Source organism: Saimiri boliviensis, chromosome 1, assembly GCF_048565385.1.
Source record: "Saimiri boliviensis isolate mSaiBol1 chromosome 1, mSaiBol1.pri, whole genome shotgun sequence".
Classification (NCBI taxonomy): domain Eukaryota; kingdom Metazoa; phylum Chordata; class Mammalia; order Primates; family Cebidae; genus Saimiri; species Saimiri boliviensis.
In genome coordinates, this window is record NC_133449.1 from 161,690,194 (window position 1) to 161,703,731 (window position 13,538).

Genomic DNA, 13,538 nt, shown 5'->3' on the forward strand with positions numbered 1-13,538 from the left:
AAATGTGGGGGTGAAAATCACATACTGTCAGAATTGCCAGCGACAATGATTTCTTACTGTCTCTTGAGCAGCACAACAAACCCAAGTTTTCCTCCAGTCTTGGGATAGATGACAACTCATACCTACTCAGGAAAAATTTCCTCATTTGAAAAGTACATAAGAATAAATATGGTTCTTCATATGTACCCCAAAACCTAAAATGCAATTAAAAAAAAAAAGTTAAAAAAAAACAGCAATCAAGATAATGGAAAAACAAAAACAAAACAAAACAAAACAAAAAAAAGAATAAATCTGAAGCCGAACCTTTCTAGGAAGCCTCTAGACCTTCCCTCAGGGCTGCCCAAAGTAAACTCTACACATCAGGCAGTTGATTTTACACTTTCTCCCATTTTTTTCCTGGTTGACTGGCTCAGCCTTTTTAAAATTTATTTATTTTTATTTATTTATTTTATAGGAGCAAGTCCCGCTATGTTGCCCAGGCTGGTCTCAAACTACTGGGCTCAAGTGATCCTCAGCCTTCAGCCTCCCAAAGTACTGGGATTAGAGATGTGAGCCATCATGCCCAAACAATTACCGTTTTTTAAAATTGAGGACTAGGAAAAGTAGTTGACTGAAACTAGAGATCGTGGTATATCTAAAATATATAGATATATACTTTTAAACACTAACATCATAGTCTTCCCAGAGAATTAATCACACTGGGAGAGGTAGTTAGAGACTGACACCAGCTGAGGGGACAGCAGGTTCATCTCCTATTTCATGGGACATATGTGCACTGATTGGAGTGACAGGCATAATGGCCTGCTCTATTTAAATTGCTTTCTCTTTTGCTCTACCAAGAACATATAGTTGAATATGCTTAAGTTAAATGCATGTATAATGAGACTCCACTATATAGCTAGAGATAATGACTCTGGTAAAATTGATCTGCTGGCAATCAGCCATACCCATTGCATGCCATAGTTGAAAATTGTGTTTATTAGCTTGTTTACAACAATTTGACTTCAGTATATGAAAGACTTTTAAAGACAGTCAGGATACACTGTAAGAAAGTTGACATTATAGGAAATAAAATGTAAAAAGTAGAAAATCTATGGAAATCCTGCTGGGTAGCCTGCATATGATCATTGCTAAAATGAGTAGCAAGACTGTGGGAATTTGGAGAAAGCCAGGCTGGGAAGTTGGAGGCAGCTGAGGTAACCTCGAGGCCTGGGTAAAAGCAAGGGTAAGAAAAAGAGTCAGTCGGCCAGGAAAAAAATGGGAGAACGTGTAGAATCATCTGTCTGCTGTGGAGAGCTTGCTTTGGGCAGCCCTGAGAGAAGGTCTAGACGTTTCCTAGAAAGGTTCGGCTTCAGATTTGTTCTCATGTACATTTCAAATGAGGAAACTTTTCCTGAGTAGGTATGAGTTGTCATGAAACAGGATGAATTGGTCATTAAGAAACATTTGCTTTAGAATTAAAGGGATTTGGGTTCAAATCCCAGCTTTTAACATTTTTAGTTCTGAGAATGGCAGTAAGTGATTGAGATTGAGTCTCGGTGGTCTTGTCTCTAATAATTGAGGAGCTAGCACCTATTTTATATGAACGCAGTTAGGAATAAATTAGATAATCCATTTAAGGCCTCATTTGGCACAGTACTCCATTTTAGTGGATTTTGTTGTTAATGTCAGTTTCTTGTAACTATCCATACAACTCATGATCTTTCTCACCAAACTTGCACCTCCTCAGTGAATAGCTGCTCCAATAGCTGCATCATCTAGAAACTAGGTAATCATTCTAATAGCAATCTTTCCACATCCCCTACATTTAAATAACAACACGTCCTGTTCATTTTCTTTCCTAAAGAGATCCTAGTCGATTTCTCTCTAACTCTATAATTTGTCCAAAGTAATAACATTTCTTGAATAAATCACTCAACACTTTCCTAATTATTCCCTCCAAATATATTTTATTCCCTTCCCATTCACCTGTTTCTCACAAGATCAAATAGCCATCTTCTTTAAATGCCACTCTGATATTGTTGCTCCTTTGCTTAAAACCCTTCAGTAGCTATTCATTGTACTGAAGATCAAGACCAGACTCATATAGGGTTTTTCATCCTCTGTTTCCTGTCCATGTCCCCAGCTTCCCTTTACGCCCTTCCTAACCTCACCTCCAGGCCTGTCGCCTTGGTCTTTTTTCTAGTTCTCCAGGGTTCTGTGCTCAGCCACCTGAGGCCTTGGCTTTCCCCTCTGCCCCTCATTTCCTGCATGTCTTCCAGATTTTAGTTAAACTCTCTCTTCTTTGCAGAAGTCTTCGCTGACTCCATCAAACCCATTTTTCTCCTTTGTAGAACTCGGTGTGATTATAGTTAAAATCAATTCTACACTTTCTTCTTAAATTTGTTTCTATTCCAATGGGAGGAAGTTCAAGGCTACAAACAAGGGCAAGATCCCTGCCCTCAAAGAACTTGCATTGTGATGGGGAAGGTTGGCAATTAACTGGTCATTTCATAAATACTTATTTAGGTATTAGGCAAACACGATTGAACAAATGAAGTGGTCAGCACATTCTCTTTGTGAGAGTCATGCCAATAATTCCATTTCTTTCTCTGACAGTGGATGTCAAAAACTCCAACACCATAAGTAAGATATCAGATGGGGTTTCTTTTACCTTATTTTCCTTGGGGAGCTTGGGAATCTCGCCTCCAACTTGTATCCAGCTTTCCCTGTCCCAAGAGTGGGCCTCCCATAGTGCTGGAGTCATCCATCCTGAACATAGCAGGGCAGTGTTTTAGCCTGGAACAGTATGGTTTTATTTATCATCTAGCATCTGTTTTTGCTGTGTACTTCCTGTCCTAACAGTTTGGTTTAGTTGGGCTGGGCCAAAGCACAGAGTGAATGCCTCAATGAAGTGTGATGTCCTTGTTAGCCATGTTATTCCTGGCAGTATGCCCTGTCCTCTCCAGAGCTGCTACAACTCTTCTGGGATCAATGATAAGGGGTAGTGCCTTTGAGCAAGAGAGCTCACTTTGATTTGTAACTTCTCTCAGATGGCAGACTCCTGGATAAAAGCAAAACGTAGGACTCTTTGGGTATTACAAAATGCAGTTTCCCAACCCTCGTTCTCAGCTCACTGTGCTTCTTGATGCTTTCAGAATTGAATTCTGTTAACAAAAATTTATTGCCTCCTTAAATGTGATTTCCCAGGCATAATTAAAATAAATGCACCATATAGTATGGTCATAGGAGATCAAAAACTGCTTTAAAAGCTTTACAGTACAGTTGATTTTTTTAAGATCTAAAGTTCTGTGGTGAATAAAAACTAACCAAGTGGTCATAATAGAGTACTAGTTTTAAAAGTGAAATACTGTATATGGCAGCCAGTTAATGATAAATAGGTATGTGCGTTGCCCTAAAAAGATATCACTGGTATATTATGTTGGAATAAAACAAGTGGTGGACTCTAATCTTTAGCATAATTCCACTTTTATAAAATAAATATACAGATGTATGTATCTGGATTTACATGAATGTGTGTGTGTGTGGAGAGAGAGAGAGAGAGAGAGAGAGAGAGAGAGAGAGAGAGATTGAGAATGAAAAATAAAGAACATGAATGAATTTTCCCCAAAACATTAACAGTTGGTTATATGAGGGTTAGGGCATAGGATGTAGTGCTGGCCAGAGTGGATGGCCAGTTGAATTGGCGTTGGGACGCTTCACTTTTACTAATTTCTATAATATACATTTTAAACTTCAATTTTCTCTTTGCTAGAAAGCTCAAATGCAAGCCCATCCACAATAGCCTTTTAGCTGAAAATGTTGCTAGAATGGCACATTCCTCAGGTCTCTGAGAACATTCTGCTTCAGTGCTGGGAGTTCCTTCTGAGGTCAGAACAAGCCGGAGACCATGGAAATCTTCCTGACCAGTATGTTCTCTCTGCTTTCTCACCAAACACCCTTGCTTCTCCCTCGAAGGGGCCCTCGCAGTCTCTTATGGTTGCGTCACTCCCACATTGATCTTGGTTAACCTCCTCCCTGTTCACAAGCTTGTATCTGATTTATTCTAACAGTCCCTTGTCTAATCCTCACAGATATTTTAAATCACGGTATTAATAATACCTGGACATTATTAAAAATGCCATCAGTTCACAAGTAGAACATAAAAATGTCCGCAGTTCTTTCAACATCCACTTTCACAGCTGCATACACTGAGGTAACCACTATAAATAGCAACTGCCTGGAAATGCCAGTGATTTCATATGCAAAAAGCAGACCTATCTGAATATATTTTGAGTTTATCATTTAAGTAAGCCTTTGAAGAGTGCTTGTACTGTATACATGCCAATGAATTGCCTGAATGCAATGTTTTTACCAACTTGTTTATTGAATCATCTATTAGCAAGGTTTCTTTCAGCAGCATGTGACAGATAATAATTTGATTGTTCAATTAACTGAAAAGCGTGGCTTCAGACATGGCTCTCTACAAGGATTTGAACAATGTTATCTAGTTTAACTTTGCCCCTCTCTAACTCTGTTTTCCTCTCCATCTTGTCTCCATCTTGGCTTCCTTCTCATTCTCCCTGTTTACTTCCCTCTCTGTTTCTCTACGTCTGTTCCTCTCTTTTTATCTGTCCCTCTTTGTCCCTGTGCTGTCCATCAGCTCTGGTTTCCTGTTAGATTTTTTTCTTAGGCTAGGTTCTTCCACCGGGAAAAATAAATAAGGCAACAAGTCTTAAACCATTCTTAGCACGTGAATCCATAGGAAGAGAAATCTGAGTGCTGTTTCTCACGGAAGAATTTTGGTTGGCTTTATTTGAGTCAAATACTCTTCACTTAGTGAGTCACTGTGGTGTGGAGATGACACATCCTGGTTACTGGGCAGAGGTCAGGCACCATGACTCTCAGCTTTACCGAAAGCATATGGTGTGAAGGTGGCAGTTCCCACTGAAAAGATGGGTGTTGGACAGACAAGAAGAGGAGATATCAACTCCGCTTTGGCTGGCCAGAGCTGACACATATTTTTATGGAGCCTCCACAACATGTCAGAGGTATGTCATCTCCAAGTCTTCCCTATATTAGGCAAAATATTTCTAGATCCTTCTGCTGGCCTCATAAGCCATACTTTCAGACTTTTAACCATTTTGATCCCCTTTCTCTGAATATGCTGACTTTGTCCTTTGCTTAGCATCGAATGTAATTTCCTTTAAAAACAAGTCAATTTCACTTCATTGAAGACAGCATTCTCTATAGTATTGCAAAATTCTCTTTTGGATACATTCAGCTGAATTGTCACCCTTCCTCTGCGCAGCTCAAAAACTTGATGTGTTTTATGTCCAAAATTCTCCAACAGTTTCTTAGTCTCAGATCCTCTTTTAAACAGGTTTACTTGTAAAACATACAATTCGTACTTTAAGGTTACATGTTTAATCCTGTGCTGGAGATAAATGTGTCTGCATTTCTTAATGATCTCCCTGGAGTATAACTCAATTTCATAATGTATAAATGAAAAGTGTCTGTCATTGTGAACTGGTCACACAATTACATTTGCTTTCCCAATAGGATTGAGATGCATTTCACAAGGAAAATATATTAAAAGTTTCTTCTCCTCACATACCGTTTAAGGGCAGGTTCAGGCTTTGTGCGTATTAATAATATTTGTCGAGTCAAATTTCATGCCAGAGGTATGAACAGCTATTTTTATATTCATTTCAGCAAACATTTATGAAGTGCTTACTAATTACTAGGAGTCATTCTGGACATTGTAAATACAATGATGAATGATCAGAAAAAGCTTTGAATCATGGAACTTTTTGTCTAGTTGGGAATATAGAGAGTAAACAGGTAATTACAGTAAAATTGGTGACCATTTAATACTATAAGGAGAAGTAAAGAAAAAAAAAAGCAGCTATTGGAGTCCGCTAAGTTGCAATCTCCAAAGCAGGTCAGGCTCCTGAGGAAGTGATGCTGATGCTGAGATCTGCAGGTGCTGTGGGTATCAGTAAGGGATAGGGAAAGGGGTGAGGCCTGGGGAGTGGCTGCTCCTGAAAACACATGTGAAAACCCCCAGGAAAGCCCTTGTTAACCAAAATCTAAATTCTGAACTTGGCTTTCACTGCTTTTCCAATGTGTTCTCAGTCTGATTTTCCTACCTCAACTCCTACCCATGAGTATCTGTTATTATTCCCTGAATAGGCTATGTTTCCCCATAACTGCATGTTGCTACCTGTGCCTTGAGTTTCTTTTATTTTTCTGGCAAATATCCACCTTTCTTCAATATTCAGATAAAATGTGGCACCTTCTCCAATGACTGACTGGGATTCATTCATAAAAATTTGTCATTTCTTCCTCTGAGCTCCCACGGAGCATTGAATGTAAGCATCATGATTAATATAAGGGTCTTAGTATGCATGTCTCAATAATTGTTGAATTTGTCTGCCTTGCTATAGAATATAAACTTCTTGAGAGTATGCCTTATCTCATCTATTAGTGTGTTTTTCTTACTGGAACACAATAGCTGCTCCATGCATATTTGACTGAGCATAGAATATTGAGATGATTGTTTGATATGACTCTGGGATTAGTTTCTCTGTCCTCACAAAACTCTCAATATAGAACGTGTTTAAGAATGAGATTTGGGGTGCTAGTCTGCTTAGATTCAGTCACAGCTTGACTGGTTGTCAAGTGTGTAATCACGGAGAAGTTACAAAATCCATTTTTGTTTTGATTTGCATTTCTTTTTTTTTTTTTTTTTTTTTTTTTTTTTTTTTGAGACGGAGTTTCGCTCTTGTTACCCAGGCTGGAGTACAATGGCGCGATCTCGGCTCACCGCAACCTCCGCCTCCTGGGCTCAGGCAATTCTCCTGCCTCAGCCTCCTGAGTAGCTGGGATTACAGGCACGTGCCACCATGCCCAGCTAATTTTTTTGTATTTTTAGTAGAGACGGGGTTTCACCATGTTGACCAGGATGGTCTCGATCTCTCGACCTTGTGATCCACCCGCCTCGGCCTCCCAAAGTGCTGGGATTACAGGCTTGAGCCACCTCGCCCGGCGATTTGCATTTCTTTAACGATCAGTGACAAAGGTTTCTGGCCTTTGTCTTATCAGGAAAAATTGTGTTGATAATAGAAAATCCATTCCCTCCTCTTTTAATACTTGTGAGGAATAAATAACTGAGTGTTATTATTCAGTTAATAAACTGAACAATACATAGACCAGTGCATGGTACTTTGTGAGCATTCAATTAATGATAGCCACAAAGACTCTTCCATTATTGTTTTCCTCTTTAAATGCAAATTCCTAGTGGCGAGGCCCTTCCCAGACATTGATAGTAATCTTGTTCTTTCTGACTCAAAGCTGAGTGCCCTTGAAGGTTAGTTAGATCCTTAGCTTTTTAGCCCTGAGTATGTCCCCTCTTTCTTTTGGAACTTTCATTCATCCTGTGGCTACACCTGCACCTCTCGTCTTGTCTCTTCCCTCACCCCTGTCGCACACTGGGCCCTAGGGTTTTTTTTAATAAATACTTTAAGGTTCTGGGGTACATGTGCAGATCATGCAGATTTGTTACAAAGGTATACACGTGCCTTAAAATTATGTGATTGATTTAAGAGTCGATGCCATTTGGTGATGTGGTGCCATGTGGTGATGTGGTGCCATGTGGTGATGAGAAGAATGTGTCATGTGGTGATGAGAAAAATGTATATTCTGTTGTTTTGGGATAGAGAGTTCTGTAGAAGACCATCAGATCCGTTTGGTCAATGTTGAGTTCAGGTCCTGAATATTTTTATTAATTTTCTGCCTCAGTGATCTGTCTAATGCAGTCAGTGGAGTGTTGAAATCTTCCACTATTATTGAGTGGGCATCTATATCTCTTTGTAGGTCTCTAAGAATTTGCTTTATAAATCTAGGTGCTTCTGTGTTGAGTGCATATATTTAGGATAGCTAGGTCTTGTTGAATTGAACCCTTTGTCCTTTTTGATCTTTGTTAGCTTGAAGTCTGTTTTGCCTGAAATTAGGTTTGCAATCCCTGCTTTTTCCATTTTCTATTTACTTGGTATATTTTCCTCCATTCCTTTATTTTAAGCCTATAGGTTTCATTACATGTGAGATAGGTCTCTAAGACACATACCACTGGGTTATGCTTTTTTTTTTAATCCTGCTTGCCACTCTGTGACTTTTAAATGAGGCATTCAACCCATTTACATTCATGGTTAATGTTGATATGATTCATACATGTCAGCATATCTCAAAGGTCTAAGAATGTTTCCTCAGCTTGGTTTAGTCTGCTCTTCATATTTGTGATTGCATTGTGCAATTCTTGTATTGTGTTAGCTCTGTCAGATTCATTATGTTCTATTTTTTGGACTGGCTATTTCATCCTTCAGCTTCTGTATCATTTCATTGTGGTTCTTAGTTTCCTTGAATTGGGTTTTCCCTTTCTGCTGAATCTTGATTTTCATTCCTATTCATATTCTGAATTCTATTTCTGTAATTTCAGCCAGCCCAGCCTGGTTAAGAATTCACCTTGAAGAACTGGTGCAGTCATTTGAAAACCTACAACACTCTGGTCATTTGAGTTACCAGAGTTTTTGCATTGGTTGTTTCTCATCTCTGCATGTGGGTATTCCTTTAACTGCAGTGTAGAGTTTAACAGTCAATAAACTCCTTTCCTGCATGTTTTTACAGGGCCAAGGCATTGTGTAAGGTCTTTATTTGAAGATGACTTCTTGTCTTTGCTTTCAGAAATGAGGTATTTTTGGTGTTTAAATTTTGAGGTGTGATCCTGTGGGTGGCACTTAGGCATATGGTCAATTGGTAGACTCTTGCTCAGTTGCGTGGTTTCCCCGTCTCCTCACAGTTGCAGCAGTGTTCCCTCTAAATGCTCTGAAAGTATGGGTTCCTCTCTTCCTTGCATGCTGTCTGTAGGTCATGGCTTGGAACTCCTAGGCTTCCCACTGCAGCTCTAGGGCAGTTTTGGTATTCATGTTCCTTCCTCCACTTTGATGTGGCAGAAGAGGGACCTCAGTAGTGGTTTGTGGCCAAGGGTCTTTTGCTTGTATCTTGGAGGCTCCATCCCAGAGAGACTGAGGTCAGGAATTGCTCAGTACAATCAGCCTAGGATGGAGGGTATGTGCTGTGGGCTCAAGTCACGGGTTCCTTATCTGGTGCAACCAGAAGGAGTAGGTGGGCCCCATGAGAGATGGTCTGGCCTTCTTTCCTTGGGTCAAGTGCAGCTTGTTGGAGCTGTAGAGAAGGTACTGAGGGTCTTTGCTACTTCATTAGTCCAAGGGTAGCAAGGCCAGTTCCACTGCAGAGGCAATGGCAGAGAGGCTTTCAGTTGCCCCTGGAGTCTCTGTCCAGGGAGGTTCTGAGTCACTACTGGCTGGATACCTGTGGCAGTGGATGGCTCGAGGCCCGTACCTGGAAGACCTGCCTTTTGAGGAGATACGGGAACAGGCACCTACTTAAGTCTGGCCACTTCAATGTAACTTCTGCAGTATGCTGGAGGCCTTCTCCAGTTACTAGTCACCTTGGATTTCCCAGTACCTGGAGGTATCAACAGTGAAAAGTGCAAAACAGCAAACATGGCAGCCTGCTTTTCCCTCTAGGAGCCCCATTTCAGGAAAGTACGTAGCTGTTACTAGCCCAAATCTACCTGTAAGAGGTGGCCAGGGACCCCATTTGGAAGGTTTTGACTAGTGAGGAGGAATGAGTTTGGGAATTCACTTTAAAAAGCAGTCTGGCTACATTTTTGTAGAGTGGCTGTGCTAGGCTGGAGTTCTGCTTTAGCCACCAGTCACCTCAGACTCTATAAAGCCCAAAGGCTGGAACAGTTAAGTCATTCAAACAGCAAAGATGGCATCCCACACTCCCTTCGGGAGCTCCATCCCAGGGATGTTCTGTCGGCCAGAAAGCAACAGCAGGGAATGGAGACCCCAGTTGGAAGGTCCTGCCCAGTGAAGAGGAACAGGATCAAGGACCCACTTTAAAAAGCAGTCTGGTCACATTTTCATAGAGCAGCTATGCTGTACTATGGGACAGCTTCTGTCCCCAGTCAACTTGGACTCGCCAAAGCTCAAAGGCTGGAATGGCTAAGTCACCCAACAGCAAAGATGGCATCCCACAACTCCCACTGGGAGCTCTGTCTCAGGGAGATGCAATGCTGCTACCAGTGGCTGGCTAGGAATTCCCAGCCAGTTGCGCTTATCCTGTGAGGTACTGTGGAAATGGGGCCTGCAGACTGCCACTGCTCAGCCCGCTGGATTCATCCTCTTTTCTTTCTTTCTTTTTTTTCTTTTTTTTTTTTTTTTTTTTTTTTTTTTTTGAGGCGGAGTTTCGCTCTTGTCACCCAGGCTGGAGTGCAATGGTGCGATCTCAGCTCACCGCAACCTCCGCCTCCTGGGTTCAGGCAATTCTCCTGCCTCAGCCTCCTGAGTAGCTGGGATTACAGGCACGCGCCACCATGCCCAGCTAATTTTTTGTATTTTTAGTAGAGACGGGGTTTCACCATGTTGACCAGGATGGTCTCGATCTCTTGACCTCGTGATCTACCCGCCTTGGCCTCCCAAAGTGCTGGGATTACAGCCTTGAGCCACCGCGCCCGGCTCATCCCCTTTTCTAAGGGTATGTACAGGGATCTAACCTTTTGCTTTGCCAAGGTTGCAGCTACTTTTGCCAGGAAGCACAGGAAGCCATATATCTAGGGCTCCCAGGTCTCTGCATGTCCCTGCATGGCTGCTCTGACAAGACTCCATTTAGCTCTATGGGTCAAACTGAAGGCTCTTGTGGAGTGGGTTCACAGGGGATTCTCCTGATCCAAGGGCTGAAAAGGTCTATGGCAGCATCATGGGTTCTAGGGTTTGCACATTCATTTACTACTTCCCTGGGAAGTGGGTGTTCCCCTGGCTCTGTGTCACTCTGGGGTGGGCCAATGTCCTGCCTTGCTTATCTTTATTCTCTGTGGGTCGAGTTGTCTCCTTGAGTAGTCCCAGTATACGTATGTGAATGTACCAGTTAAAGGTGCTGTATTTACTCACTTCTTTCATTCCTCTCCGTGAGAGCTGTGCACATTAGCTATTTCTACTCTGCAATCTTGGCCATCCCCTATAAATATCTTTGAAATACATCTTCTTCTTTATTCCTTCATCCCACCCCATTTCTGGATTACTGTAATAGATCATGAGTTGTTCTTCCTGTGTATTTTCTTATCTGTCAGGTTCACAATTAAATATTTCTTCGTTCTGTATGTCCTCAGCCCATACAGCTTCTAGGGCACTGCATAGTCTTCTCCTTGGCCTAGATAGGGTTACTTTTGTCTAGCTTTACCCCACTTACCAGGCATATACTTCAGTAGATGTGGGTTTAAAACCCAGTTTTACTGTAACTTAGTTGTATGATCTTGGATAAGTGGATTCAACTCTCCAAGCCTCAGTTCTCATATTTGAAATGAAGATGAGCGCTGCCTTGCAGAGTTCCTTTAGAAATTAGATACAACATAGAATACAATTCCTGCCATATAGTGTGCCCTCAATAAATGAACGTGGTACATAGCAGGAATAGCAGTAGTTGCAGCAGGAGAAAACAATGTGGACAATTGTAATACAGTTAGGAAAATGCTGTGTTGTAGAAATATACAAGGTACTATAAAAAAAAAAAACAAAAAAAAACAGAGCAGAGATGAAGAACCATTCACTGATTTCAAGAGCCAGAGAGGCCTTTACAGGGAATGTAACCCCTGAGCTGAATCTCACTGAGTCAGTGAAACAGTCAGTATGATGCTTTCATATGTCATTTTTAGCAGGTTATTCTTTTTCCTGTAGTCTGTTATAAAATGCCTTTTTATATGGATGACACTCCCTTTCTTACAAATTTTATTATCATGAAGGTACGGAATAATATTTTCTTTTGAGATGGAGTCTTGCTCTGTCACCCAGGCTGGAGTGCAGTGGCAGGATCTCAACTCACTGCAACCTCTGCCTACTGGGTTTAAGTGATTCTCCTGCCTCAGCCTCCCAAGTAGCTGGGATTACAAGCGTTTGCCACCACACCTGGCTCATTTTTGTATTTTTAGTAGAGACGGGGTTTCACTATGTTGGCCAGGCTGGTCTTGAACTCCTGGCATCAAGTGATCCCCCCGTCTCGGCCTCCCAAAGTCCTGGGATTATAGGCATGAGCCACCCCACCCACCCACAGAAGAATATTTAAGAGAAGAACATAATAAACATTAAATCTGAAGATTGCTCATGGGATCATAATTCCTTCAAGGGCCCAATCTGATGTCCTCCACATCTCTGACAGAAAGGAGTCTCTCTCTGTCCCCCTACCCCTACAGCTTTTCCTTCCTGGAACCCACAGTTCTGCCTCCACTCTTGGCTACTTTCTCAGCACTGCTTCCTGTCTCCAGCTCCTGGTGAATAACTTTGCTGGGTCTTCCTCACTGATCCTCCAGGTGCCTGGAAGCTTGCCAAGCCTGAGGACCACAGGGAAGAGGCCTTTACTTCTACCTTAAAGCTACTGCTGCTTTTCTCTCTTCTCTACCTCCTCAAAGGGGGAACAAGGGGAACTAAAATGTAACAAAAAGAATTACTAAGAGCAGAAACACATGTCTGTTCATCCAGAGATCTGCTACAAAATTATATTGAACCACCTTCTGCTGGGAGGACTGCTATTCAACCAGTGAACCCCACAACTACTCCAAGCTATACATGACCTGTTTACCTGTTGTTCTCTATTGGAATGTAACATCTACTTCAAAACTCAGCAGCTTAAGCAACAATGTATGATTACTAGATCTTACATGTAACCAACTCCATTGCACATAGCAAATATGATCTTAATGCTTTCATTCACCTTTAGAGACCTATTCATTCACCTTTATATTTCTTAGAATCAACTGCTAGGGAGACATGTAGAACCAAGCAACTTTTGTATTATTTGTTAAATAATGTAGAGCTCACAATTCCAAAATATATTCAAGTCTCTTTATGATAATATGTATTAAACAGATATTTATGTGCCAAGAACTTCTTATGTTTTAAACATATTATTTCATCAATTCTCATGGTGAAGGAGAGGCGTAATTGGGAGTAGACCTAATTATTCCCATTTTAAAGATGAGGAAATTTGTTGAGGTTAGTAACTGATTCTAAGACCACAAAGGTACTAAGTAGTTAAGGCAAGGAAAGTTGGTACCCAATTGTGAAGACAGAAAGTTGACTGGTACTATCTCCCAGTTCTGACAGTCTAGAATTCCAAATTATTATCACTGCTTCTTGTGCCTTTTCTGTGGTTGGGAGGGCAGGAAGTGAGGAAGTAGAATTTTCCTTAATTGCAGAAGGAGCACGGAAGGGATTAGCATGAAGCTTAAAATACATGGCTGTCTACTAAGTTGTCAAAGTAAATTGTGTCCCCAGAGACATTTAAAAGCAATTTGATCACACATTTGCACATGGCTGCAGTGGGAAAAGCTGGTGGCTGGTCTACAAAAGTGGATTTTTAATGGAGTTTTATGAGCAATATTTTTGAAATGTTTTGCATAAGAAATTACTTTGTAAATATCC

The 13,538-nt window shown here is 41.2% G+C and overlaps 1 protein-coding gene across 4 annotated transcripts in view; it reads left to right on the top strand.

Moving 5' to 3' along the window:
- HTR4 (5-hydroxytryptamine receptor 4) overlaps positions 1 to 13,538 on the top strand; it is a 198,826-nt gene that overhangs the window by 103,150 nt on the left and 82,138 nt on the right. The window lies entirely within an intron of this gene.